The 16,336-nt window shown below is 39.7% G+C and overlaps 1 protein-coding gene across 1 annotated transcript in view; it reads right to left on the bottom strand.

Moving 5' to 3' along the window:
- Positions 1-16,336, bottom strand: part of HHAT (hedgehog acyltransferase) — a 162,671-nt gene that overhangs the window by 85,101 nt on the left and 61,234 nt on the right. The gene's annotated exons all lie outside the window — the stretch shown is intronic.

Here is a 16,336-nt window from a genome sequence, read left to right as displayed (position 1 = left end):
TGAATCCAGGAGTCAGAACCTTAGTCTTTAACTGATGATTACAGATGTCCAGAAAGCAGTGCTTGTTCAGTAAAAATACCAGAAGCAATGGGATTCTGAAAGCTGGCACTGTTTTGTGGGTCACTTCCTGCCTGCCTGGAGAGCTACTTCCACTCCTCGTATTTTCCAAGTAGGCTTGGCCACTGGCTAGTCTTTATCTGAAAAAGTCAAATGTTTCTGTCAACACTTAGAAGAAGCTCATCAGAGAATGGAGTCACCATCCAGCTCATTGGTTCCAGCAAGTAGATGCAATATACAAGAACTGCCGGTGACAGTTCTCCTCAGCTGTCATTCCTTTGGCACAATGCACTGTACTTATATTTGAGACTATCCCTACTTGCTAAGATAATTAAAGGTAATCTTTTTGCAGTGAAATTTTTATCTCTGGTTGTCAGTTTTTGCAGAAATAAATACTACCTTAAAAAAATAAAAGGGAAATTAACATAGTGCTTTATTTCTGATCTTAGGAAGTAAGAAAATACAGTAACAAGGTAAAATAATGAGAGTATTTAAAAGGTAAACAGAAAAGTAATTAAAAAAACAACAGTCAAATGCTCCAAATTCTCTCTAGAGCATGACATCAATGTACCTTTTTAATTCAAACTGCTACAGGGAACATCTGATTACATTTATAGTGATTTTCAGTATAAGTGTGCTTTTTACTAAGCATATGAAAGTAAATAGAAATTAAGATCAATAGTTTTTATTTATGTTGTGCTTTTCTTCTCTTTCCCCTTCCTGTGTTTTTCTTGAGTCTAGTCTTTTCTCATTACATATATAAAGAAACAGTGTGGCAATAATAGACACTTGGATTTGCAATCAATTTGTCTTATAGCAGAGAAATATGTCTTAGCGGTCTGTAACTCTGGCATGGAAGGTAACGTGAGCAGAGCCATAGATTTTGCTGCTTTAGCCAAATTCCTCCTATGCAAAGGACTATAGAAATTAAAGACCAAAACAGCTGATCCCCTCTTAGGACATACTTTCCCAATATCTTCACTCTCTATTTTAAAAGCCTGATAGTTTTATCCTTTAGGCAGGGCCCATTGCCATTACCAGTTCCTCTTGCAGGCTGGCCAGAGGAGGGCTGGCAGCCCCGCTCTGCAGCCAGGAAGCCACCACCCCAAACACCGCAGCTCTGTGCCCTTGCGGCCCTGCAAGCACGGCAGTACCTTGTTTCACAGAGCTTCACCCCAGAGGAGCCTGAAACGGGACACTGCTGGCCCTGCCACTCTCAGATAAGCTCACTCTCCGTTGTGCATTTATTGAAACACAGCATTTCAGAGTAGCCCAGACACCATCAAAGAGACACAACCCTCTGAGACAGAGACCTTACTCTAAGCCCTAAGGAAACCCTTCTGATGACCTCATAGGGTTCTGGGTTAAATCCATGGCACAAGGTAGCTTTTTTTACTGCAGAAGCAGCTCTGGGTTTCTGTACAGTCCCTTTCTCCGTGCTGAGACAGAGCTATTGTGTAGGCACCAGCCACCCTGTCAGCACTGGCAGCCCCTGCTGGCACTGGCACTGCCAGGAACGGCCCTGCAGCACCAGCTCCATCTGCAATTGCAGCTTAGTTTAGGTTGGCCTAAATGGCTTTCATATTACTGTGCAGATAAAAAGTTATTTTCTGATTTTTAGTATTTAACAACAGCAGCTAGCTAATTGAGCTCCAATAACTCTTAATTCTGATGAATGTTCAAGGTCAATGAAGTTTTAACTCCTAGTGAGGCCCATGGAAAATGTGCAACTGAAAATTCATTTGTGCTATCTTTTTGAAGACCCCTATGAAGAGGAAGCCGAAAGGAATCACATAACTTTTTCATTAAAACTTCAACCTTCCCCTCCAGAACTGCGGAGGATCTGCCTCCTTGCCCAGAGAAGAAATGCAAAGCAGAAAGCAACGCCTCTCTCCTTCCCTGCTAGCTACCATAATGCAGCTGGCTGCCATTTCTTGTCACAGGGTCACTAGCTGCTCTCAGACTGCATAGTCTTGCCTTCCCTTGCCAGGGTATTCCCGCTAGCAATTCTAAAGTAGGTATACAGGACTGATGGATGCTGAGTCATTTCTTTCTAACAGCTGTGAAGAGAAATCTGCATGCTCCCGTGTTTTTTACGAATTAAAAACCATGAAAAATCCATTATTACGTTACAGAACACATCAAGAAAAAAAGTATTTGCTACCTCATCATCCATGCACATGACGCATCCACATCATCTACTTGCACATACATGCTTACATTGGCAGGGATGCATACAAGTAATGGGCAACTCGGACAGCACACAGCCCGGGCAGATCCTGGCTCCATGCCAGGCACTTTGTGCTCTCTGATAACACCAAAATTGTCTTGCAAAAGTACCACTGCAAGAGCCTTCATCATTACAAAAACGCACTTTGTTTGTTTTAGAGCATCATGGTAGTTCAAAATCTAATTTCTCAGTCTGTATGAGGGGATCGAGTGCACCCTCAGTAAATCTGCAGGTGACACCAAGTTCAGGGGAGTGCTGATCTGCCTGAGGGCAGGCGGGCTCTGTCAGGGGGTCTGGGCAGGCTGGACCGATGGGACGAGGCCAGTTGTAGGAGGCTCAACAAGAAGTGCTGGGTCCTGCCCGTGGGTCACAACAACCCCACGCAGTGCTGAAGGCCTGGGGAAGAGTGGCCGGAAAGTGCCTGGTGGGGAAGGGCCTGGGGTGCTGGTTGAAGGCTGGCTGGACATGAGCCAGCAGTGTGCCCAGGTGGCCAACAGCATCCTGGCTTGTATCAGAAATGCTGTGGCCAGCAGGACCAGGGCGGTGACCGTCCCCCTGTACTCAGCACTGGTGAGGCTGCACCTCGAATCCTGAGTTCAGTTTTGGGCCCCTCACTTCAAGAGGGACATGGAGGTGCTGGAGTGTGTCTAGAGATGGGCAGCGATGCTGGTGAAGGGTCTAGGGAACAAGTCTTATGAGAAGTGGATGAGGGAACTGGGGAGAAGATTCAGGGTGGACCTTATTATGCTTTACAGCTATCTGAAAGGAAGTTGTAGCAAGGTGGCTGTCAATCTCTTCTCCCAGATAACAAGCGACAGGAGAAGAGGAAACAGCCTTGAGTTGCACCAGGGGAGGTTTAGATTGGGTATTAGGAAAAACTGCTTCATCGAAATGGTTGTCAAGCATTGGAACAGGCTGCCCAGGGAGGTGTTTAAAAAATGCATAGATGTGGTGCTTGGAGACATGGTTTAGTGGTGGACTTGGCAGTCCTGGGTTAATGGTTGGACTTGATGATCTTAAAAGTTTTTTTCCAACACAAATGATTCTATAACTCTCAATACTTTCCCTGTGTGTTTACACAGAAGAGTACTCATTTGATTACAGAAAATTATGTTTACACTAAAGTGTGAGGGAGAATAAACCAAAGAATAGTATTATTGAACCAGATGACTGAAGAAATACATTACTTCTGTATTATCATTTACAACACACATGTACTTTGTAATGTAACAATTTGTTGCAGTTTAACCTCAGCCAGCAGCTAAGCCCCTCTCAGCCCCTCACTCACTCCCCACAGCAGGATGGGGAAGAAAAGGAGCTTCTTGCAGTACATGAGGAAAGATTTTCTGGCCTCCAGTTCATTAATAAAATCCCTCAGGAGGGAAGAAGGGAGGCAGGGCAAGAGATATTACAGGGCAATGGCTACTACACTTTGATGTCTTACATATCTGCATGCTTTCCAACTTTTTTCCTTCTTACCAATACTGTCTACCTACAATCTACCCTGCAGTTCCTCTGTACTGAGATTAGAAACTCGGGGGGTTACACAGAGAGCTTGCTGTAGAGTATGCTGATCTGCTGTGCCACATGCAGAATAGCATTACATAAATATCTAATTTTAAGCATCCACACAGCTTTTAAGACTATTCCCATCTCTAATCACTGAAAATCCATGGAGAAGCTCAAAATCCCCAGTTCAGGGACTGTTAGCACATAAAAGTAATCATGGGTCCTCACGGCAGACTAACAAAACTCAAAGAAACACCCTCTTAGCAGAATGTCTTAACAGCTCATAAGTAGATTACACATTTACTGTTGATGTGCAAGGAAGGCAGACTAAGCAGAAAAATGTGGTGTCCAACAACTTATATTAATGTGCATACAGAAAAAGAAAACTCAACAGTTATTTGGTGGTCAGTGAGCCAAAGACAGATACATGAAGGAAAGCAACACAGCATTCTGCAAGGAGAAAAGGATGTTAAGGCAAGTAGATTTGAGGGTAGTAATTGGTCATGTACCTCCAGGTTATTTTAGAGGAACAGGTAACACTGGTGCCCCTTAAGATCCATGAAATTACAGACAGGAAGATTAGACCTGTGGAAGACGCTTAGTATCAAAAAATGCAGGCCAGTATTTAAAAATAAAACATCAATTTCGGAGATCAAAAGTCAATCCCTGACAAAACTTCAGAGGTAAAATTTGAAGGTAAAAGAACAAAAGAATTCTAGGCAGGCTGTCAGAGAGGAACTTGTGAATGCCACAGGCCAGGCTTTGCCAACCATTCCTAGGCTGGCTAGACCTCCCTTAAGGACAACAAGTAACAACACTTCATGTTGTTAAGAAGAAAAAGTTGTGCATAGTAGGTTAAGAGAAGGGGGAAGAGAATTCCATATAGATTAAATATCTCAAAACATCTGGGGGGCATCTAAGGCACATAAATACAAACCAATATCGAGAGAACATTATACAGTAAAAATTATTTGGACACACACACCTGCCATGACCAAAACATACGTTCTTAGCCTTCCCTTCCCAAGGCAAAGATGCTCTCAGTTTTAAACATGTTTCTATAGACTCTGCTTTGATTTCAAACTAAAACTTACATGCTATTAAACGTGTTACTTTCATAAGCAAAGCATAACTGTGTATGTCTTCTGAATAACCAAGTGCCTTACTTATAGTCACCCTTATGGTAACTTAAATCAGTTTATCCACAGCCAGCAAGCTGTTTCATATACACAACTTAAGCTTAATTTTAACTCACTTAGTGAACATTAGAGAATTAGATAAAATATGTAAATGGTAGCATTTAAATCCCTAAAGTAACATAAAGACAAACACAGTAGCTGAGGTATTTAAAAGTGACATTTACTTACAGAGAAAAACTTTTTAATCCAATAACTTACATTTTGTTAGTTTTCTTGAAGTGGTAATCTACACAACAATCATAAGAGATCTGACAATCGTTCCACTGGAAAATGCATAGCTTCTTTTCTTTCAGTGGCATATACATTATAAAGTTTTTATTCTGATAGCTTCATAAAACCACTAAGAGGAGCATTTTATAACCAGTTAAGAATCACTCTGAAGGGCTTTTATTCCTTAAGGCCTCTCAATACGCTGCTCTTACATCCACATGGATGTAATTTTAAACATACTTAAATCTTGAAGAAAGTGCACCCCTTTAAATGCTGTTCTGGGGCTTTCTTCAACAAATGTTTAAATTTCTTCCTGAAGTAAGGACATACAGCAAGAAGCATGTTATCCATTATTTTTCTTCCCCTTTCCTTAGCTATTGTCTTGGTATGTCTTATCCAGAATGAGGTGAAATGTAAATTAAAAAAAAATAATGTTGATTTGCTTGTAATGGCAAACTTCTTGTAAATAAATTTATGAGCTTTTTGTGGTTTATTTCAGGGAACATTTGATTCTCAAAATTCCAATGCCTCTCTAAATTTCAAAGCACTCATGGGTTAACTAGTCATACTGTTTTGAGTTGGACAGTTAAACAGCCAACACAATAACAGTTTAAAAAGTAGTAATAAATCTTGCATCTTACATTCTGACAACACAAATCACTTGAGGTTCTGTACAGTGATGGTGTCCATTTGTGGACATGTACACAAAGTTTCGTTGAGGCATCATTATGCCTGGAGAATTTGACCCTTTAAGTCAATAAAAAGTTCATCATTAGTTACGAAAACGGTGCTCAACATCAGCCTAAATAATTTTGAGGATAAACTTGATATCCAAGTCAACATTCATTGTGCTTCTAAATTATCCCAAGAATTGTCACCACAAAAGAGATTTGAGAGGAGAATTCCACGTAGAACTGGAGTTGGGCTTCCTTCATTTATTTCAAACTCTTTCTTTACTGCATAATAAAAAGATTTAAGGCCCAGTTCTGCAAATTCTTACTTCTGGGTGAGCTGTTACAATTCCTGTTTTGTCGGTTCAAGCTGTCACTGACTTGACGGAGCTATGCAGAGTACGTAATTAAAGCACATCAGTAAATCTTTGCAAGACTGGGTCCTAAGTGAATATATCTGTTTTAAATCACAGAAATATATGCTGTAAACATGACTTTGAAGACTGAGCCCCACATATTTGCACCTGAAATAATAATAAAGAAAACCCCACAGTGTCATTTGGAATACCATTTGGCAAAATTTCCATTAGGAGGGGTAAGCCTTGCTCTTGCTGTGAAACTCAAGTTTCTTAGGCGGTCCAAATAATTTTGCTGGGCTGTTAGCATAGTTGTTTAAACTCTGTAAGATTCTCTCACCTCACCAGCTTAATGTAATGTTTAGAGAGACCTTGAAAAATGCAGATCCTTTAAAATGTTTAAGCTAATGTTGGATCCCGGCAAGCCTTGTTAAATTACCACAAAAATGTTTAATGAGATATTAAGTCCATTTGGGTTACAAAGCATTAATGAGAACATTCATATGCAAGAACATTTGGTTATACAAATATGACCTGAATTTTGGTTCACTTTCCACTTGCTAGCATGTTGCCCAGCAAAGATTGAGTGTGCAGTTTCCTACTAAAAAACTGAGAAGTGTTTGATGTATTTTTCTTCCCTTGCATTCAACACAAAAAACGATCTGACTTAAATCCATATGTCAATATGCAGATACTGGAGAATATTGAACAAATCATATAGAATTCACTTTTCCAAGGAAGCTCATGTTTTTTAAAAAAATCATTTATTTCAAATGAAATTTTCCTCTAAATCATAGTATTTCCTTTTAACAGAGAAACTTTCATTACCGATGGACTGCTGTGTTTAGTTTTCTCCTAGCTGCATCTAGGAAAGAAAGAAATCCTGCGTACCAACACCTGTTTGCAGTCAAATGCAAAACCAGCAGTCAACTACATTTGATCGCAATGGAAATGGAAGAGGTTCCAGATGACCAAAGCGCCAAAAGACTGGTTAAATCACTAAGCCCAAACCAGAGCCCCAAACATTTTGCTGACAGTAGGAAACTCTATTTTATTGCCAAATCTGCCCTAGAGTTAAGTGCCTATAGCTCAGCTACTGGGCAGGAGGGGGCTGTGTCTGCAGCTGGCTGACAGAGCCGGGAAGCAGGTACCTCCTGCCTGCCGCCTTGTAGAGCCTGCAGAGCTCCCTGAAGCTGTTCTGAACTGAACTCGCCTCAGGGGCCTAATTCATTCCTGATACTCACAATACACCTACCATGTGCTGATAATATCTACGCTCAGCAGCACAGCAATCAGGCTATACTCCTTTGAAAAGCCGGGTGGAGGAGGGATCTATTAATAGCACTGTCACTCTTCGCTTATAAAATGGTAGAGGTCAGGCTCTTTGCCAAGGAGACTGACATATCTTGTCTCCCAGAGGAGTGCTCCAGCTGTCTGTTACCAAACTGCCACCAGGCAGAAAAGAAAACGAGATTCAATGAGTGAGCATGCAAGAAAAAACAAGTCTGTGGCTAGGGCATTACCCTGAGACACACAAGAGAGCCCAGTCCTGCTCTCTGCACCAGGAATTCCTCAGAGTGCCCTAAAGAATCATCAGATAAAATGCATAAGCAACACCATGAATAAAAGAACTAATTCTTCATCCTCATTTTCTTTACTTCTGACTCATATTGGAGGGCACAGCTCAAAATTCAGAGATCTGCATATCTGCATCAGAGCCTGCATAGGCATCGTTTTCCCACACAAATAAACCCTTTGCAGCAAACCTCTTCCCTTGCCATCTCCCCTCTCAGCTGCAGCATGCATGCATTCACAACAGCACATTTTACAATAGTTTTCAACTACAGCTAAAGCAGCAGAGATCAATTCTTCCTGTGTGTGTAAGCACACATATTGAACTATTTGTGGTTCAGTTCGTGGAAAAACTGTTAAGTATGTGTCATTTGTTGCTTTGACTGTGCCAAGAAGAAAGCGCTACATTTTCTCCCTGCTCTTAGAAAGCCACTTCAAATTCCATAGGTGCAAGCACAAGTTATTTAGCCATCCTGCTAATCTTAGTATGTCAGGTACATCAGACAAAATGCAGATCCATCTGCATCTGTGAATTCAGATGTTTAAAATACACTCATCACCATGTACTTAACAGCTACCTTTACAGCATATCTCTGCCAAAGGAGTGCATGAAATGTACTTACTACAATAGAACCTATATTATTTTCCTAATTAAAATATTTTTGCTTAGAGACAAGGTGATAAAGCTAAACAGTCCTCTGCAATTTGCTAGGTAACAGAAAAGATGGCTTAATCTTAACAGATTACTTTGCAGAGAGCTTGGTAATTCTTTTACACTTATGTATCACTTCGTACACATGCATGTCAAGGGGCTTTGTTAGTATCCACAGACCACACAGCAGTTTCACCAAACCATGCAATACCTTTGCCTCACTGGGCTGTATAGTTCTATAGACAAGCAGAAACCAAAGCGTCAGAAGACTTTCACCTGGGTACATCAGAAATACAAATTTTTGTGAGACCAGAATAACGTTCAAGATACAAAGTTCCAAAGTCAGTGAAGACTCAGTCAACATTACAACCTTCAGATTATAAACCAATGTCAACAAAATGTAATTCAAATGCATCTCTTAAACAAAGTGAAGGCATGTAATTAAGGAAAAGCAGAAATATGGAAGAGACATTGCTTAAATACTGCAGGAAACTTGATGAATATCAATGTATCTGCTTAAGTATTGAATAGCATATTACATGTGCATTAAATTTGAAGAGTTAACTTCTGACGATACTCCAAGCTGTGTAATTCACTCACCTCTCCTAAATTCACATTTCTTAGAAAATACTGTCTGCAGTTCTGGGAAAAGACTTTATAAAATGCAGCCAAGGCATAGACATGCCTAGGCAAAGCTGGAATGACTTAAGATCATACAGCACTTTCCACACTAAAAAACTTCTATGCACTCTCCAGCCTGCGTCAAAAACCCTTCACACACCAGCAGAGTTAAATCCCCTCTGATACAGAGTACAATCCCTATTTATCAGACAAAATCTATGTTGTCTAATTGTTATAAAAATGAGAAAGGATATCAAATTAAGCAGAGTGAAGCAAAATATTTACTTTTCTTGAAGCGACACCCTTAAATAAAAATGGTCTCATTTTTTCCCTCATTTATAGAGAAAGCATAGACACACTCTCCTAACACCAGTTGGGAACAAATTTTTATCTGGATTGAACCATAAGTAGGAAATGTCAGTTCCTGTAAAGTCAGCATCACCAGGGGACCAGAGCTACAATAAACCAATCAGCTTTAAACATACAGCAACAAATTATCCCAATATAAAGGTAATACTTGAGAAAGAAATGCTGTGGCTACAGCTAGAAATTTAAATGTAAATGTAAGAAGGGCAAAGAAATGGGGGACAAAAAAGGGTGCATGCTTAAGGAAAAAGGAACTGTAACAGCCTGTCAGGGAAAAAAATATCATTTAGAGTATCACAGAAAGGCAAGTAGAAAATGTACTATAAATCATCTTATCCTCCTACAACACTTAGCCATATATCTGTCCAGTTGTCTAAGGGTAGTTTGTTAGAAAGAAAACAAATAATGATTGATAAAAGAACAACTTCACATTGATTTTCACAAAAAGCCCCAAGACAATTAATCAACAAAAATAGTTTTAACTGGTAAGTACAAATATAGGCCACAAAAGGTAGAAAATAAGTTAAAGACCATCAAGACTGTCAGCGGCATTCCAGTCTGTGTCCCTTCATGAAACTCTCTGAAAGGTATTCAAGGAAGCATCTGGTTTACACACTGGGTCACCAGTGACCGTTTTTTCCTGTTTTCTGCTTCTTGATATTTCAACAGACTGTAAAAACCAAACAGACACCTCTTCTTTCTTCAAAAGTGGGGGGAAGCAAGCAGGAGGAAGAAAACTCCACCCAGCTAGGGAACTAGGAACTGCCTAACAAATTCCTGGTAGTGCTTGGGAACAGACTATGAAACAGCAGCTTGCGTTCACATCACCCTTAGTACTCCGGGTTAATCAGCCAAGAAATAGCCATGTAGCTTCAAGGAGTTAAATAGAAACAGCAACACCAAACTGGCATGTTTTCCCTGAAAAACCTCAACTAAAACCAATTCTGTCAGTTAAAGTATAAACAGTAATCTAAAGAAAATCATGGTAGGATAGCTACATTTTAGCTTTGAAACTGCTTGAATTATTCACCAAATACTGAATGAAACATTTAAACTGCTTCTGTTTAAATAACTCATATCCCTCAGCAACAGGGTGTGAGTACCTTCCCAGGGCTGTAAGCTCCACAGCTGGAAGAGTATCAGACAGTACAAAAATACCTCCACCCTACTGTAGTTTTGCCATGAAGGCAGTGGAGACAAAAAAAAAAAGGAAGCACATGTGCAGACAACATCCCACCACACTGAATGCAACCATGAGACTCTGCACCCACAAACCACCACTTGCACAGGTATCACTCGACTTGGAGAGCTGCAAGAGAACACCAATGTCCAATGCTTTCTGTCTCCAAGCTGAGACAGACCCCTGCCTCCAGGAGCACTCTTTCTTTCCATAGATGGGTTACTTCAAAAAGAAGGACGAGGGGGGTACAGCATTTACACAGCTCCTCAGCATCCATTAACTCCTGGCTGAGATCAAAAGCTGAGAGGCAATGAAAAGGAACGCGAATGTCAGGTGCACCCTTACCAGTGATTTGACTATTTGCCCTGAAGTAGACTAGAAATGCTCAGCCAGATTAAGGAGACGTCTCCCGTTTCCCCCCAGCTTTTACCTAAAACTCGATCCTCAATTATGAGCTCATACAGTGGCAGAGCATAGCCATAGGGACAGAATTCACGTATACCAAAAAGTCCAATATAATTATCTGCAGTCAAGTGTGTTGATGACATCCTGGAACATCCGTTTAGATTTTAAATTTTTTGTTTAACACCATCACTGCAGAGATTGATAATGATGATCCATCTCTACAGTACTGTTTAGTAATATTCAATGAGAACCGATGTGAAGTTGAGTGTGCATAATGTTATATTTTCTCATTTTTACTTGCTCACCTATTTGATTAGTAGTGATGCTAGCCTTCTTTGTTTGTATTTCTCACCTTTTTCTATAAACTAGAGAGCCCCCAGCCCCACAACAGCAGCCCAGCCCACCCCATCCTCTCTTCACGACCATCTGACAATTCATCTGACAATGATTGCCTCAGGCTCCATTCTATCCTGTACACTTTAACACCATTGAAAAGAAATTAAATACGGTAATGTGACAGTTTAGGGCAGATCCACTAGCACAGAGACAGTAACAGGCTGAAACTGCTGGCCAAAAAAACGTGAATGATGATTGATGGCTACAAACACTTCACCAGACACCCAAATCATTAGTTCAGTTTTCTAGGTTATTCCCAAGACAAAGGGAAAACACAAGTGCTCTGTTGATGCACATGCACCAAATTATTGCCAAGGTGAGCACTCAATTTCTTCGGCAGTGATAACTAAGATCAGTTTATTTGCTCCTGAGAGAAGAGACCAGACCATATTTTCTTTTATTGACAGAAAGATTTTTTCATCAGTTTCAGATGGATAAGGATCCGAGTTCTGTGCTCGTTTTCATTGCCAAGGACCTCTTGCACCAAGCCTCCTCTGCTCTACCCCTGAAATTAGCAGAAACAAACCTTTTCAAAATTTGAGAACAAGAATCAGAAAGATTTCTTGACCCTTCCATAGCTACAGAGATGATGCTACAACTCATTGCTATTTCAAGAGGAAAAAAAAAGAACTGAATAATTGTGTGTTTATATTTTTTTTTCCTGTGTGTATTCACACAAATGCTTTGGCTGGATGCTTGCATGTTCTGTGGGTTTTGTGGATGCAGGGATAGGGTTCTTTAAGCAGAACACACATTTAGCAGAGCAGCAAGACAAAAATTCTTTCACCACTAGCAGTCTTAGATCGGATTTAGCAGAGTGAACTTGACTGATACTTCTTCCAATTTTAATGTTATTTCAGTTTCTTCAATTTCTGGAGTATACACATTAAAGGATTTCCATTTTAATGTTAAAAACAATGTTTCCTACATTAAAAGTTCTTCATTATAAAAACCTGATACCGCATGCAAAATGCAATGATTTTCTTGTCTTACATGCTAGGCAGAATAGCTGTACATTTACAGTTATGACCTGGCTGTCCAGTTTTAATTATCTAAGCTTTCTTGTATGAAATCTTACTATGCTTCCACGATCTATTGATACTTTTACTTGTATATTGATTGGGAAGTAAGTATCTCGATAAGATAGAGAAATCATCAAGAAAATATAGCGCAAACTAAACCGCAGTCCTTAACATCAGGCTTGCCAGTTAATTCCTTTTCTGAGCACATGCACAGTACTAACTTTCAGCTAAGCTGTGAGGTGTCAGCATTAAGCTCAAATTTTATTTGAGGAACAAACATACACACACTGTTCTCTGTACCTCTGACTCTCTTCTGTGCCTTTATGGGATAAGCTGAGTGTATGAAACAGCCTCTTGAGGTAATCCCTCTTGGGCAGCTGTTGTTCCCTCACTCCCTCATCACCTCTCCTCTGAGCTGGAAAGCACATGCTGCTGGTGCTCCTCCTGAGATACCAATAAGTAATGGCTTTTCTGCTCCTGCCTGGCATTGATGAGAAAGCAGTAAGGTTGGAAGTCAAAGGATCTGATCAGAGACTCATTTAAGAAAGCTCCACCATCCGCTTAAAGCTACAGGGAACAGCATAAAGCTGACTGTAACAGTTGGTGTTAAAATCTTTAAAGCATCTACTGCTGGCAGAAATTGGAGGATTTTAGGTGGGGCTCCTGCCATTCAGAACAGAAGGTGTTTTAGCTCCTAATGTAGTAAGAACAAGGAGTGGACAAAAATGAATACAAGCAAAATTCAAATTGTAAATTAAGGTTTAGACCTAATTCTAGTTCAGTAATACACATTTCTTAACAATCGCAACCCCTGTGATCAACAGGATAAATATTTTTCTTTGCTTACTGTATCTGAGCAAGAAAATCTGGTCTTAGTTATCATACAGCATTTTTTAACCTCATTAATATGAGTTCAATATTAAATATGAGTACATTCTGCAAAGGAAGCCAAGCTGTGATTCTTGTGACACTTGTTTTGCTGAGTAATAGAGTTTAAATTAATAGCAAGGGCATTCTTCTCCATCTTTAGCCACCTTTGATGCCCTTTTTCACTTTGTAAAGGAAAGCAACAATACAAAAGAACACCATGCTGCTCCATTTTAACTCAGAATTTTTGAAGGGTAAGATTATCAATAAAATCTCTTTATGACCAATCTTTGGTTTTGTGAACAAAACATGTATCAAATACTTTTTGCATGCTTCAAAGACAAAGAAAGTAGGGGCTGAGTCCACTGTTCAAGAAAGAGAGAGAGAAGAAAAACAGAAGTAGCAACCACTGGTGCTTGACAAACTAACACCACTTAGACCATTGCAGCGAAGAGTCAGGTTGGCAGTAAGACAAAATATTTTGCTTATTTTATGCTGTCTGCTGGAAAAGAGGCAGAGAAGACTTATACCATGCAGGTTTGATTCCTACAACTTTGTGTTTTTTGCACTGGGTTCAAACAAGATAAAGCAGCAGACTGCATCACCTGTTTACTGTAATCTATTAACAGCAACTGATCCACTCCAGTACTGTTTTAGTTAAAATTCAAGTGCAATACAAAAAAAATCAACATTCCATGCATTATTTCAGTACCACATCTAGTCATTGAGATTCAGTAATTAAGAAACTGTTCTCTTTCCATGTTCCTTATAGCAAGAAATAAAGCAGCAAAGAACCATTTTCTGAATCCAAGTATTTTATCTTTTCTGGCCATACCCATGCAAGGATCAATGACACCACACAGCCATGTCAGACAGAGGAAGGCTGGCTGCAGATAGCATCCAAAGTCAGGCAGCAGCCTGTACAGCGTGCTTGACACGTAAGACAAGCCTGTCCTGTCCAGGTTTCACAATTTTGCAGCTGATAATGCTACTTAGATTTAACATTTTGTCAGTTCAGACAAAATCATTAGAGTACAAACACTGTTCTGCTGTTACTGGCTCTGAAAGCCATTAGGTGAATGAACAAGACAAATTACGTAATTACACAGCAATGGCATATTTAAACTCTGCTGATCCCATGTTAGGCATAGACCTACTGTCTTACTTAATTGGGACAGTATGCACATGCTAACATGTACTTAAATAGCATGTAGAACCCAAACCTTTTGAAGTGATCCAAAACGCCTTCCATTACATATTCATCTTCTTTTCAAATGAGTAGTAACTAACACTGACCATTTTTTTCCTGTTCATCACAGGCTCCTGGATTACACATAGTATTTTCTCCAACATTTTCCATGCCACAAATTTGTCTCTTAGTTACAGTACCTACAGGATTCTCTCAAAAACCAACGCTGCTCTCAGATTACTGGTCACCAAATCTAAAGCATGCAGACTGATCCAGCTCTTAGTGCAAAGCATTCAAACATCACATCTTTGCCTCTCGAAAAGGTCACAAACTAGGACAATATTGTGACTTGCACAAGTGCAGCTATATCATCCTCAACACAATAGCCAGCGTCCCTGCCTCAAGACTCACCATATCCCATGCTTTGGCAGGAAACCAGTAAGCCCTGGGCAGGATTTTACAACAGCATCCTGGTTTCATTTCTGAGGAAGGCTTAATAACTTACTGCCAGGTAATGCTGTACTGGGCTTATTAGAACACCTAGGAGCACAGCAAGGCCTGCATCCACGCAGCTAACTCCATATGACTTTCCAACGTGCAAGAGGAAAAAAGGGCCAAGACAAAAGAATAGAATGCTTTACTGACAGCGCTTGACCAGTCCAAAGGAAGGCATGAATCAGTATCTCTCATTTTTGTTTGCTGTTCACAAGATATGCAAATATTCAAGTTGTCAAAAATGACCAAGAGCTCTATCAGCATAAGAAAATAACATGTTCACCTTCAAAGCCTAGGCTTTCTTAAATTGTTGTGATTCCAACATTAACAACAGACAAAACATGATTAAAAAAACTCCGAACACCATATTACATACACCCAAAGTTTTAACCCCTACTACACTGCATTGGGATCAACTTTATCTAATAACTGATTGAATACATATGCTTCAAAGCAAACACAGATAAGGATCTAGCTAATGTGCTGGCATCATTTGCAAGCACCCTACTACTTGTTTTGATCAGTAGGTTTGCAGAAGTGGAGTAAAGATCATGAAAAGAATTCTATGTGGAAATGAACTGCATAATGAACATCATGATTTTTGTTCCTATTCAGCATCTTTTTATTCCTATGCAACTAAAATACAAGACTCAATTTATGAAAATGAAAGCAGAAAATAAGAAGAAATGAGACACAGAAGTTAAGTGTATCTTAGAACTTTGCCATTTGACCAATAACGATGGAAATGGTTTTAATGCCCAGATGGCAATTACATTTTCAAATTATATTATAATTATTCAAATGCAAGTGACCTTGCCATGTGTAAGTCTTAAGAACTGCTTGTACACTAGAAAGAACAGATTTTAGACTGTTTGCAAGCCGAGTGTTGATTATGCTGAAACATTGCATACTGAGGAATAATGTGTTCTGACTTGGTGAGAATGAGCTGACTGAAAAATCTGTGCAGTACCTGGAAATTAGAAAGGGATTTAAGTATAAAGTGTCATTACTATCAATGTATGAATATGTATCTCTTCAAGGGTGAAAGAACACAGCTAGTAGTCCTTTAGTCTCTAGACCCTTCAGCTTACATATACTCTATACTGATGTGTCTGATGCTAAAGATTATTTTAAATAAGCTTCTCATGACTTTTCTAAAAAGATACTATTTCCTCCTGCATACTTGGGAAGGGAGAGTTGCTTTCAAGGTAGGTAAATTTACCATGTCGCAATCACTCTTAAAATGCATAAAAAAATACCTTTAAAATATGCAATCTGATCTAATAGGGTTCAGCTGGTCCACATTCTCTCAACAAGGTTCAGTAAAGCTTCTCATACA

Source organism: Falco punctatus, assembly GCF_963210335.1.
Source record: "Falco punctatus genome assembly, chromosome: 12".
Lineage (NCBI taxonomy): Eukaryota > Metazoa > Chordata > Aves > Falconiformes > Falconidae > Falco > Falco punctatus.
Note: the sequence above shows the minus strand (reverse complement) of the source record. Positions and strands in the feature narration are given on the sequence as shown.